This window comes from Hemicordylus capensis, chromosome 5 (genome assembly GCF_027244095.1).
Source record: "Hemicordylus capensis ecotype Gifberg chromosome 5, rHemCap1.1.pri, whole genome shotgun sequence".
NCBI classification, from domain to species: domain Eukaryota; kingdom Metazoa; phylum Chordata; class Lepidosauria; order Squamata; family Cordylidae; genus Hemicordylus; species Hemicordylus capensis.
In genome coordinates, this window is record NC_069661.1 from 114,551,633 (window position 1) to 114,566,239 (window position 14,607).

A 14,607-nucleotide genomic window follows, 5' to 3' on the forward strand; every position below is an offset into this window, starting at 1 on the left:
GCCCTAATGCAGCATCATACTTGGGCCTCATGTCACATGGGGGATTTTAGGTGTACCTTCACCTAAAATGTGTGAAGTGCCCATCTAAAAATGTCAAGTGTAAGTATGATGAACAAATAGGAAGCTACATTGGGATAGAGTCAGACCCTTGATCCATCTAGCTCAGTATTGCCCACACTGATTGGCAGCAGCTCTCAAGGGTTTTAAGTAGGGGTCTTTCCCGGCCCAACCTGGAGCTGTCAGGAAGCTTGGAACTTTTTTTATTATTATTATTATTATTATTATTAACATTTATATCCCGCTCTTCCTCCAAGGAGCCCAGAGTGGTGTACTCTAGTACTCTCAGAGTGGTGTACTACTTGAGTTTCTCTTTCACAACAGCCCTGTGAAGTAGGTTAGGCTGAGAGAGAAGTGACTGGCCCAGAGTCACCCAGCTAGTTTCATGGCTGAATGGGGATTTGAACTCCCCGGTCCTAATCCAGCACTCTAACCACTACACCATGCTGGCTCCTTGTAAAAACTTCTCCTTGTAAAAGCATATGCTCTAACACTGAGCTACAGCTATTTCCCCTATATTTGACCTGCTTGATAATACATGAATTGTACAACCAGGATTGACAATAGCTCCCCTCTGAGTGTACACTTGGAGCATATATAAGTTTGTTGTTGTACTGTATTTACCTGAATTGAAAGTTCTGAATTTAAGACAGCCCCCTTAAAATGTAGAGGCTAAATACAGGTTATACTTGCATTTGTGATAAATAATGTGATAAATAAATACAATTTACTTATGTAATACAAGTAAATGTATTTATTTACTTTTTATGGCACGGGAAATTGGGCCATCACATCTCTCCTTTGTCAAAGTGGCTCTCCAGAATTGCACCCAGACCTCAATGAAAGACAAGACACATGTAAAGGACTCTGAATTTAAGGCAACCTCCTGATTGCTAATATATTTTTAAAAAAACTTGGAACAAACCTAGTCCTGAGACTATCGTGAGCTCCTCTTCCTTCACAATCATGAGCTTCCAGATCTTGATTCTTAGGCTGCACATCTATGCACACTTACTTGGGAGTAAGTTCCATGGAATTCAGTGGGACTTGCTTCCCAGTAAACATGCATGGGATCAGGCTGATTAGCATACATATTTATGATCCACTGTGATTTTTGTTTCTCTTAAACAATTTGGCTTCATAATAATAATGTCAAACACCTGTCAGATTATTTATTAACAGCTGCTAATATTGATTCACTCTGGCATGGCTCTGTCCTACAGCACTGTGACATCGAAGAAGCAAAGAAGTCTACACTGGAAAACCAACAACAGGCAAAGCATTTATCATATAGGAACAATTGAACCCTCTAGTGGAATCAACACCACACTGCAATCCTCTGTTTATGGGGCTTAACATTAGTAATGCAAATATATCCACAGCTTTTAGCATGCTCCATAACACAGCAGCTTGTTTGTACAACAAAAGCATGTAATTGCTTTGGATGTTATTAGCTTGGCATCTTAAAGGAAAGACTCCCTCCTTCCAAGATAGCCACTAAAACAAGTAATCCAAACTCCCCTCCAAATCTTAGTTATTCCTTCTTTTAAACGTCCCAGCTGGCCCTGTTTGTTTTGTATCTATCTTGCTTATAGATCTTTGCTGTATTTTGCTTTTACATATTGTGCAACCTTTCACCATTGACTGAAAACAAATATATGCCCTTCTTTATTTATGGGCTCATCTTAGAGTTGATTCACACATTATTGTAGATTTGGCCTCTTCAGTGGTGCTCCCGCAGTGGGGAAGGAAGGCATGTGGTTGAACAGCTTCAATAGGAAAGGTACTTGGCAGCAGGCCATTGTGATGGGCATGGGAAATTGGGCTGTCACATCTCTCCTTTGTCGAGGTGGCCCTCCAGAAATCCACCCAGACCCCAATGAAAGACAAGATACATGTAAGGGAGTAAATTGGGGCCACACTTTATTAACTATCTTACAGAACTTGCAATGGGGCACATGTCTTAACTTCCCTAATCTGAGTGCAGGCAACTTGTTCCTTTATGGGATTTAGCCTTCTAAAGATGGCTATTTCCCCCACTGCCAGGTGAATCAACTGGGCTTGGTGGTTGCCAGCAGCCATCTGACCTCCAGCTTCCTCCCCAACACAGCCCTTCCATGTTGAGGGCGGATTGGCCGTGTTGCCACCTTGCAAGCCACAAAGCTCTGATTGGGTGAGACGAACAACACCTCAAAGGGACTCTATTCCCAGCTCCCTAGGCCACAAAACCCTGAGGTGCTGTTACATGGAACCTCCCTTCATCATAAAGGTGCCTCTGGTTGAACACCAACAAGGCATTCTACCTACCCCCAGCCCACACTCATCTGCCAGTATGACCAGGCTAAGCTATTTAATGGCACCACCCCTAATGAAAAGCCAAAAACAATGATCCCATGAGTGCGGAGTAGGTGAAAATGTTTCCACCACAAACCAGTAAGGTGAAAACACAAAAAAACCTACTTGGCCCCATCAATGATGACCCGCTGCCCCCTACCCAGAATGTTGGGGGGCAATATGCTAAATCATTGTAAACCGCTTAGAGAGCTTCCAGCTATAGAGCGGTATATAAATGTAAGTGCTATTGCTATTGCTATTGCTACTAGTGAGGGTGGGTGGGTGCCGAGCTGCGTGAAAGACTATTAGGGGATAGGCATGGCCAGCCTTATAAGGAAGCCACCTTATCTGCCTATTATTGGGCATGCAGATGCACATGAAACACGTGGACAGCTACCCATGTGGACAACTGCTCTTAGGGCTTGGCACAACCTCACCTCCTTGCAGAACGTGCTTCACATGCTGGGGAAAGCAGCAAAATAAATTATTTAAATTAAAGGTGATCCTGATCTTTATTTAAATTAGGTTGTCCATATCACCTTAAATTAAAGGTGATCCGGTTGACATAGTACACTTGGATTTCCAAAAAGCTTTTGACAAAGTTCCCCACCAAAGTAAACTTGAGTAAACTTCACAGTCATGGAATAAGGGGCCAGGTTGATGTGTGGATTGGTAACAGGTAACAGGAAACAGAGAGTAGGAATAAATGGACAGTTTTCACAATGGAGGGGAGCAACAACAGGAGAGAGGGCATGCCCTCATCTCCTGCTTGTGGGCTTCCCAGAGGCATCTGGTGGGCCAATGTGTGAAACAGGATGCTGGACTAGATAGGCCTTGAGCCTGATCCAGCAGGACTGTTCTTATGTTCTTATTGACCATATACAGTGAAGGTGTATACTGAGTCTGCCTCCATTTTGAGGGAAATACTGTGAAGGGAAGAGATTCTGGCCTAGGTGTCACTGAGGTGGTATATCTGTGTCTAGACCAGGCTTCCCCAACCTGCGGCCCTCCAGATGTTGCTGAACTACAATTCCCATCACCCCCAGCTACAATTTATTGTAGCTGGGATGATGGGCATTGTAGTTCAGCAACATCTGGAGGGCTGCAGGTCGGGGAAGCCTGGTCTAGACTCTACTGTTCATGTTGCAAGTGGGGACTCATGTGAATGAACATTCCTTCATTTAAAATCTTTCCTTCAGGGGCGTAGCTATAATTGAATGAAAGGGTTCAAAGAACACGGGCCCCCAGCTCCTGAGGGCCCTCCAGATCCATCCCTCCCTATTTTCTTCATTATCTCCCTCTCTCTGGGGGGCCGCCACAGAGAGGGATGAACACGGGCCCCCTCTCCCCTAGCTACGCCCCTGATTTCCTGCATATAGAAAACTAGAGGTCATGGAGAAAAGTTCTAGTTCAATGTCTAGTTCAGCCTGACAGGCCAGTTTTCTAGATATACAGGATGTATATATTTGATCCCTCATCTGCAGTCTGTAGTGGTACACCCCAGATCCAAGTTTATCAACTCTTGCTCTCTATGCTCTCCTTTGACTAGCATTCAATCTAATCTGAAAGAGGTGGAGAAACTTCCAGGGCTTGGTTTATTTACCAGTTACCTTATACCATGCTGAGGAGGAAGAGAGCACACCACTGCCACCACGATTGCAAGTGTGGACAGTGTAGCAGCCCTGCCACATAACATATTGAGCTAGCATGGCTTAGTGGTTAGAGTGCTAGGACCAGGGAGACCCGGGTTCAAATCCCCATTCAGCCATGATACTAGCTGGGTGACTCTGGGCCAGTCACTTCTCTGTCAGCCTAACCTACTTCACAGGGTTGTTGTGAGGAGAAACTTAAGTATGTAGTACACCGCTCTGGGCTCCTTGGAGGAAGAGTGGCATAGAAATGTAAATAAATAAATAAATAAATAAATAAATAAATAAAATAGCACAGCCCTAAATGTTGAGAGGGGGAAAGTACAATTACATTTTTAGCAATGACTTTAGCTTAGTTTGCAGAGTTGGTAGCTTCTGGCCCAAAATGGAACCTCTATTTTTATTAACTCTGTAGGAGAAGGGATATTCAACAGGGATAGCTTCCCAAGGGCAGCTCCAGAGGGGGACATGGGTGGGAAAGTGCCCCCCCAAAAGTGGCTCCCCCCATTTCTGTTTCAGAAATCTAACATGTGGAACACAACTTTTCCACCCATAATTTTTATTTATTTATCTATCATATATTCTCAAGTGATGTACATATCAGATGCCTGATATGTACATCTCTAGATAAATGCACTTTGCCCCTTCTGTGTCCCTGCTTAATTTATTTCTTGTGCCACTACTGTAGCTTTCCCATCATAGTGACAGTAAAGCTATGCTTCCTAAACATCTCCCTGCCAAATCAGTGCTAAAAATCCAGAGCTTTTCCAAGCAAGACAGCGATGAAAAATAGCACATGTGAATGAACAGAATTAAGAAAGAAGCCATAGATCACAGAGATGGCACAAAGCTCTACTATTTTCAGTCCTTCCTTAAATCCCATTTCTTGCTCAAACAATTCCTCTTTTCCTACCGCAACACCAGCAGTGTGGCTTGCAATAAATTGGTAAATCCAAACTGCCCCTGTATTTTCAAGGAGAGAGCACGCCTGATCTTATACATGCAGCAGACCCTTCAGATTCATCTGAAAGTTCATAGGAAATAATGCCAACCAGGTACGATTCCATTCCTCTTGCAGTCTGGCCAACCAGTAAGAGGAAAACTGGAAAACGCATCTCCTGCTATAGAAGCAAAAGGGGAAGATGCTGCTTGTATAAAGCCCCAATTTATTTATTTGATTATATTCTGCTTTTCAACCATCTCGTCCTCAAAGCCAGTCACAACATTTTAAAACACAAGTTTAACTACAAATATCTTTCCCATCCCCATTTCCAATAACTTAGTCATTATGGGGAATGATTCTGCTGTAATTGATTCCTCCCAAACACCTTTTATCTCCATACCCTCCACCGTTTTGTAATCAATTAAAGAAAAACATGGTAATCTTTCAGTTCCAAAGTATTATTCTCCAATATAGGTTGACGTCCCAAATGGGCCCATGCCCTTAGGCATCACTATTTGGCAAGCTGCTGATGAGTATTGTTTACTGGAACTGTAAAGCTCTTTTAATGTCCTGAGAATCAAAGCACAAAGGAGATAGATACTGTTCAATATACTTACTATCCAATATATGCTCATCTTCCCCCTCCCAGCCCATATGATAACATTAGTCCTATTCAGAAATTATGTCCATGTCTGTACACATATACATATGTTTACATGAATGACTGTACATGTGTACATTTAAAAAGTGAACTGCAGAGTACAGAAATAAAGGGTACTACTGAACACTCATAGAACATAACGTGTGATCTGTACATGTATACACTGCATACCGGATTTATTTATTTATTTATTTGTACACTTATATCCCGCTCTTCCTCTAAGGCGCTCAGAGTGGTGTACATGGCTATTTTTATCCTCACAACAACCCTGTGAGGTAGGTTAGGCTGAAAGATGCATGACTGGCCCAGAGTCATCCAGTGACTTTCATGGCTGAATGAGGATTCAGGTCTTCCCGGTCCTAGTCCAACACTCTAACCACTACGCTATGCTGGCTCTGTATTAAACATCACATCTGAATAGGGCCATTGTGTGTTTTCTATCCAACGCTGTTAGGAGTACTTTTGCCAAATGTTGTACTACTTAATTTAAAATATAAATTTGGTGTGCTTCTAATGTATGCTTGTATTCTGAAGCAGGCCAACCCCAGTTCCCATAGTACTACTGCAGATGGGATTCTCATTTAAGATAAAGGAAATCTAATCTCCTTCTCAGTCCGACCCACATACCTGGTTGCTGCCAAGTAAAACCATTGCATATTGGCTGTCAGATACTTATGTCATTACACGTCAGCTACTGAATACTGAAATCAATTATCCAAATCAAATATCCTGTATCAAAATAAAATATCATTGGGTGTCAACTACAATAATTGAATATCTGACAAACATTTGAATATTCAGAGAATACTTTGAAAATACGCAATATCTATATTCACAGAGAAAACTGTTGAGAAGAATTTTGGGGAGCAAATTCATTTCAAATTTTTGTTTCTGATGATGTCACAAAAGCCTCAAACCCCAGTTGACAATTCCATCCCTCCTGATGCCTGTTGCTGAAGGAAGAGACCAATGTGGAGTCATACTTTATTCCGTGTGCTAACAATTCTGTCTCTCTTATCAACCCTAGTTTTCCATCGACATAATTTCTGAGCATCCAACCAGAACTGTGGGAGTTAAGGATTTAATAAAAAGCTTCACTGATGCCTATGAATAATTGTATTTGTTCAAATCGGTCGTTTGTAGCACATTTTAAACCATCTTTATCTTAAGTTAACGCAGTGTGTTCAACCTGGAGCTCTGCTGAAAATGTTAACAGTTTTCTATGAACACTTTCAGCAATATCACAAAACACCTCCCCTTTTGGTAATGTTTTGGCACTCCTTCGGGAGGTATTCTTCATTATTCATGTATATTGTCCTCGTTTCCATCAGTGTCATCAGGTAGCCAGATGTGAATGGCTACTTAGCATTGCAATCTCATTCCATTCCCTGCATGACCCCGACTGGGTAAGATCAGTGATGTATTCTCTTCAGTAATCTTTTGCAGTTTGTTTGTTTGGACATTTGTCCCAAGGGGCAGCCTGTAGAAAGTGTGGAGGAGGAGTCAAGAGGAAACGGAAAAGGAGTAAAGGGAGTTGTTGCTGAATAAACCTTTAGTTAAATCTACTTAAGATGTCCTTATGTGCATGAGGGAATCAGCTATAAAACAATCACCCATTAAGGATGGGGTGATCTTTAGAAACTAGGGATGCTTGAATAAGTAAATACATCTGCTCAAATGACAACAAGCAGAATTGAGATGGACAAAGTCTACTCTGAGTAGCCCTTCCCATATTCTGATCACATTCATGCTCGCAATTCTGTCTCATCCATGGCAAAAACAAACAAACCTTACATTGGAGAAAGGGGATGAGGAGGAGGAGGAAAAGGAAGAGGCACTATAGTAAATGAATGGAGATTTGGGAGGTGCCTCAAGGAATCAACCCTTGGTGTGAAAAGGTACCCTACTTGCCTATGTCAGCATCTGCCACCATTGCCACCTCCTTCTCTCTCTTTCCTGTGATAAGCTGTTTTGTTTGATTGTTTGTTTGTTTGTTTGTTTGTTTGTTTGTTTGTTTGTTGTTTTGGCCTTGGGGATGAGAAAGGGCAGTTGACAGCCCAATTCCCCTCTTTTTTTTAGCTCAATTGAAACTCTCAAAAAAACCTCAAGCACTTTTACAGTGTGCAGTAGCCTGTGCCTCCATTTCTGATTACCCATGTCACTAATTCAAAACTGAAGAATAAATAGCAGCCAGGATGGAAGTGGGGAATTGCACTGAAGCAGCAACAATCCAGGTAGTCAATGGCACCAGACAGGACAGAAAAGGTGAATATTCTCACACCAAAATTGTTAGTTTTTACTCAAAACATTGATGCCGAAGAATATTCAGGGCGTCTCTCATTCAAACATGAAAACCTATTACTGGATGGCATATGATGTCTTCAGCTACTGATGCTAGAATCACAATGATCTCCATAGAAATGCATGTCACTTACTCATTATCTAAGGTAAAGTGTCCATCAAGTCGATTTCGATTCCTGGCACCCACAGAGTCCTGTGGTTGTCTTTGGTAGAATACAGGAGGGGTTTACAATTGCCTCCTCCCGTGCAGTATGAGATGATGCCTTTCAGCATCTTCCTATATCTCTGCTGCCCGATATAGTACCAACAGGGATTCGAACTGGCAACATTCTGCTTGTCAGTCAAGCATTTCCCCGCTGCGCCTCTCAAAGCACAATATGGGACCTAATGGTGGAACTTTTAAGATGCTGTGGGCTGAGAAGTTAATGACTGTATAGGGACTATATAGGGATCTAAATTTTAAGATCATTGGCAGGACAATCTTGGCCATCACAGTTTCTTCTAAAGCACATCAAAGGTCACGTCACATCACATAAATGCTAACTCACACAATCAGTGCAGCAAAGAAAGGGCTTGCGATAACAGGAACTTGCGGGTTTGTCTCACGTGGGCAGAGGTTTGGCATGTAATGGTAGCAAGCATGAATTGTCCCCTTTGCTAAGCAGGGTCCACCTTGGTTTGCATTTGAATGGGAGACTACATGTGAGCACTGCAAGATATTCCCTTAGTGGATTAAGCCACTCTGGGAAAACATCTGTGTGCTTGCATGCAGAAGGGTCCAAGACAAGTTCCCTCCCAGTCCCTGGCAGCATCTCTAGTTAGGGTTGAGAGAGACTGCTGCGTGTGACCTTGGAGAAGCAGCTGCCAGTCTGTGTGGTCAATACTGAGCTAGATGGACCATGGGTCTGACACGGTATAAGGCAGCTTCCTATGTTCCTACCTGAATGGCATGGAATAAGATGCATAGCAGCATTTTCTACACATCCAATATAAAGTCTATGATATTACCTGAACCACCTTTTCTTTTTCTTATGTTCAAGGATGAAGATAGTTAATGCAGTGCTATTATTTATAGATATAGCAGGATGAAAGCCTTTCCAAGTACATTGTTATAACAAAAGCAGACAGATGGGTTAAATAATAGCATTTTCTCAGGTTGTAGATAAAAATGTGTGATTCAAGAACTTTATTTTCACTATGAAGTGGAGTGTGTGTGTGCACGTGCATGTGCATATTAGTTCCAGGGTTGAGAAAAGTCTGGAGTCTGTTTCTGACTTCAGATCCAGATCATATTAGAAGTAACACCCTGTTATTTCTAGGAAATATAAACATACAAAACCCTGAAGGGCAGCTTAAAATTGTATATGACAAGATCTTGTGAGATGGAGATAAAGATTCAAAAGAAGGGAAAATGAAAGGGAAAATCAGGAGAGTCACTTTGCTCCAGAATGCATGGAGTTTACTCAAAACCACAATACTAGAAGCCCAGTTAGATTGTATACCCAAAAGGAGGAAAGGTACCACTAAGTCCAGCAGGATGCCAGCATGGCTAATGGGTACCGTCAAGGAAGCCATAAAATGGAAGAAGACTTCTTTCTGAAATTGGAAGGCCTGTCTAAATGAAGAGAACAGAAAGGAACACAAACTCTGGCAAAAGAAATGCAAAGTGACAATAAGGGAGGCAAAAAAAGAGTTTGAGGAACATTTAGCCAAAAGTATCAAGGGGAATAACAAAAACTTCTTTGAATACATCAGAAGCAGAAAACCTGCCAGGGAGGAAGTTGGACCATTAGACAATGAGGGAGTGAAAGGGATTATTAAGGAGGATATGGAGGATGCAGAGAAGCTGAATGAGTTCTTTGTGTCTGTCTTCATGGCAGAGGATACTGAGTATATACCTGTTCCTGAACCAGGCTTTTTAGGGATGGAGGCTAGAGAGCTGAGTCAGATAGAAGTGACAAGAGATGATGTTCTAAACTGTCTGGAAAAACTGAAAGCTAACAAATCACCAGGGCCGGATGTCATCCATCCAGGAGTCCTCAAAGAACTCAAATGTGAAATGGCCGACCTCCTTGCTAAAATATATAACTTATCCCTGAAATCGGGCTCTGTACCAGAGGACTGGAGAGTAGCAAATGTAACACTGATTTTCAAAAAGGGATCCAGGGGCGATCTGGGAAATTACAGGCCGGTTAGCCTAACGTCCGTTCCAGGCAAATTGATGGAAAGTGTCCTCAAAGATAAAATTGTAAAGCATCTAGAAGAACAGGTTCTGCTGGGAGTGAGCCAGCAAATGGCTTCCGCAAAGGTAAATCTTGCCTCACCAACCTTTTGGAGTTCTTTGAGAGTGTCAACAAGTGTGTGGATCAAGGTGATCCAGTTGACATAGTCTACCTGGACTTCCAAAAAGCTTTTGACAAAGTTCCTCATCAAAGACTCCTGAGGAAACTTAGCAGTCGTGGGATAAGGGGACAAGTACATGTGTGGATTGCTAACTGGTTGAAAGACAGGAAACAGAGGGTAGGTATAAATGGAGAGTTTTCACAATGGAGGGAAGTAAGAAATGGGGTCCCCCAGGGATCTCTACTGGGACCAGTGCTTTTTAATTTATTCATAAATGATCTAGAAGCAGGGGTAAGCAGTGAGGTGGCCAAATTTGCAGATGATACTAAACTCTTCCGGGTAGTGAAATCCAAAATGGATTGTGAGGAGCTCCAAAAGGATCTTTCCAGACTGGGGGAATGGGCGACAAAGTGACAAATGTAAATGCGGTTCAGTGTTAGCAAATGTGAGGTGATGCACATTGGGATGAAAAACCCCAACTTCAAGTATATCCTGATGGGATCTGAGCTGTTGGTGACTGACCAGGAGAGGGATCTTGGGGTCGTGGTGGACAGCTCGTTGAAAGTGTCAACTCAATGTGCGGCAGCTGTGAAAAAGGCCAATTCCATGCTAGGGATCATTAGGAAGGGGATTGAAAATAAAAACGCTAATATTATAATGCCCTTATACAAAACTATGGTGCGACCACACTTGGAGTACTGCTTACAATTCTGGTCACCACTTCTTAAAAAGGACATTGTAGAACTGGGAAAGGTGCAGAAGAGGGCAACCAAGATGATCAGGGGCCTAGAGCACCTTTCTTATGAGGCAAGACTACAACATCTGGGGCTTTTTAGTTTAGAAAAAAGACGACTGCATGGAGACATGATAGAGGTCTATAAAATCATGCATGGTGTGAAGAAAGTGGAGAGAGAGACATTCTTTTCCCTCTCATACAACACTAGAACCAGAGGTCACTCCATGAAATTGATTGACAGGAGGTCTAGGACCAACAAACGGAAGTACTCTTTCACACAACGTGTGATCCACTTGTGGAACTCTCTGCCACAGGATGTGGTGACAGCCAACAGCCTGGATGAATTTAAGAGGGGTTTGGATAACTTCATGGAGGAGAGGTCTATCAATGTTTACCAGTCGGAGGGCTGTGGGCCACCTCCAGCCTCGGGGGCTGGATGCCTCTGAGTGCCACTTGCAGAGGAGTAGTGGCACGAGAGAGGGCACGCCCTCAACTCCTGCCTGTGGCTTCCAGCGGCATCTGGTGGGCCACTGTGTGAAACAGGATGCTGGACTGGATGGGCCTTGGGCTGGATCCAGCAGGGCTGTTCTTATGTTCTTATGTTCTAAGAGCTAAATAGCAAAGGATTGTATAGCATTGAAGCTTTACTGAAGCATTGCATTTAAATAAAACAGAGAAGTTTGGCTGTCAATAAATTAGGTGTTATAAATCAAAATAAATAATAAACTTAGAAATTCAAATTAAAACTGCAAAAAATAAGTAGAATTTAAAAAGAATAAAACAAGAGTTTGTTTAGTAACATTACATCTTAATACTATATAGGAAAGTGGAGGAGCAGAAAAGTGTTATTACTATGCTTGCAAAAATGAACTAATATCCATCTTTTTCGTCGCTTCATCACAGCCCATGCTAGGAATCTCACACAGCTGTGAATTCAAGTACCATGTGATTGCAAGGGTGTAACTTGTGTGTTTGGAAGTAGCAAATTCATTTACAACTTGGAACAGTAAGTTAGAGAAGCCAATAAGACAGAAGCCTGGAACTACAAATAAAATATAATAAATCAGTTTTGTTAGCCTCTAACAGATTGAAATCCTGGCAGGGTTGGAAAAAAGGCAAAGGGCCCTGCTGTGAGACAGAGGCAGACACCGTAGTTCTGTGATGAAGGTAAGTGCTGATTTACTAATGAACCATTTACGCCTCAAGGACTGATGAGGTTGGAAAAACAAAGCTGCTTATTACATGTTGGAGAACTCTGCAAAGTGCACACGCTTGCGGGAAACAAGAAACTGCATGCTGTTCGGAGAGCCAGTGTCGCCTGATAGGTAAAGGGGTGATAAAGGAAGTCCCCAGTTCAGTCACTCCATAACTCAGAAGGAGGCCTTCGGTGTGCCATTGCCTGCTTTCTGCGATGAGGGGGCATGATATTGACCTGACAGGGTTATTGTAAGGATGACTGACATACAGTGTGTGAAGCGTCTCAAGCAGCTTAAAAGAGTGATGGTGCCAACTGAACCTTCTAGCTCAGGCCTGCTCAACTTAGCCCCCCCAGCTGTTTTTGAACTACAACTCCCATAATCCCCAGTGACAGTGACCAATAGCCAGGGATTGTGGGAATTGTAGACCAACAGCTGCCGGAGGGCCAAAGTTGAGCAGCCCTGTTCTAGCTGTATGGCAAACTCGGGTTATCTCCTTGAGCCCATTACAAAGGCAGTCCAGAAAAGGAAGGCAAGCAGGTAGTGGTGGTGACTGCTACTCTTCCTTTCTGTCCCCTTGTTTGCCAGTGAGTGAGGGCAAATGGCAGCATGGGACTCTGGTTGGCAGTGGGCCACCTGGTTGGGTATAGGCCCTGGCAGCTTCCCAACTCTGCTGGCCACTGATGAGGGGTCTCTGGACTCACTTTGTAATAGAGGGGTACCCTCAAGTTCACCATTCCGATCCCAATGAATAATGGAAAGGTGCTCCAACCTGCAAATTAATTGCTCTTTTTCTTTAATCTTCAATTGTATGCTGTCTAGTACAATGCATCCAAGGCTATCCCATTATATCCTCACAATAATCCTGTGAGATAGGCTAGGCTGAGAAACAACAATGTCACTGGGGAGGTTAATAGCGGGACTGCAATTTGAACCAGAGTTTCCTCAGATCCAGTCAAACTTTCTATTCCTGGCCACCTGGGACATCACTCCTGGTTTCCCCACCACCAGCCCTTTGTGTCACCACTGCATCCCAAAAGCAGCAGTAGGAGGCTGGCTGGCTTTTCCCTTACAAGAACAACATATTGAATAAGAAATATTCTCTTTACCTACAGGTATGCATAACAGGCCTTGGTGATGAGAGTGCCCACACATCATTCTTCAACCACTCTAAAAACAAAAAAAAGGGCACTGTCTTGTGTTATCCTCCAGGCAGCAAAATATCTTGGGCCGGCAATGCACACTGTGAGGCCAGCTCCTGGTAATTCAAGGAGGTCCACTGAGGAGTCTTCACCGTGAGCTCTCAGGGAGTGAAGACCATATTAAACCCTTCTCTGAAGCAAGCATCTTCTGTTCTGGGCACAATGTTTACTTCTGATCCCTGCTTGTAGGACACTATCGTAAGGATGAGACAAATTAATTTGTAGAAGGAGAATCAGTTTTGATTCTGATTCTTTTTCTTTGAAAATTGTGTCAGACACTGGAGTGACAAAATGTGTAGGGTGATGGTGTGACAAAAACAGGGACAATCGAGGGGCTGAAGTGTGTGTGTGTGTGTGAGAGAGAGAGAGAGAGAGAGAATGCAATGATTTGGAATTCTAGTGAGAAATAGATTAGTGGTTCCACAGCAGCGGACTACTGCTGGATTCATGCTGATGGACCAGTGGGTCATTTGGATGTAGCATCCTCCACATCAATTTAGCTGGCAGCCACTTTAATTTCTTTCTGACCATAGCTGCTGCTTCCATCTGCTACACTGGACAAATATGGATTGTAATGCTCCTATATAGAATGACCTGCAGTGATGCAGAAGGTAGAAGGGATATATTTGGATGGTTATGATGCATTTGATAATTTTGTGTGTAATATTTCTATGGTGATAGGCCCTCTATAAATAAGTGAATTTCAATGGGACACAGTATCAATAAGGGAGCTGAGGCAAAGAAAGAGCAGATACATGGAAGAAAAGTTGCCTCGAGGAAAAAATGTGATTCTTTAGAAAGGAATGGCAAGGGGGGGGGGAGCCCTCCTAGAAAATGCAAAAAAGGAGGATATTCCTGCTGTTTGCCCCCTGCAGATGAGAAAATGCAAAATGCAACATGAGTGCATGCAAATGTGTGCAAATGATATGCAGATTTTTATCTCATAGTTTTTGATGGCCCAGAATTACCACCTCTGTAGCTAGCAATCCAGAAGAAATCAGTCTTTGCTTTTCCCTGCTAAAGCAGGGAAATGCTTTGGGTATAATTTGGGTGACACTTGTTTTCTTTCCATCTCTCCTCTTAGAAACGAAAGAAAGAAACATACATTTCAGGCTGTATATTAAGCTTGATATTGTGCCTATCATAACATTTATAGGGAATGAGCCTTCTTAGCATAAATCCAGC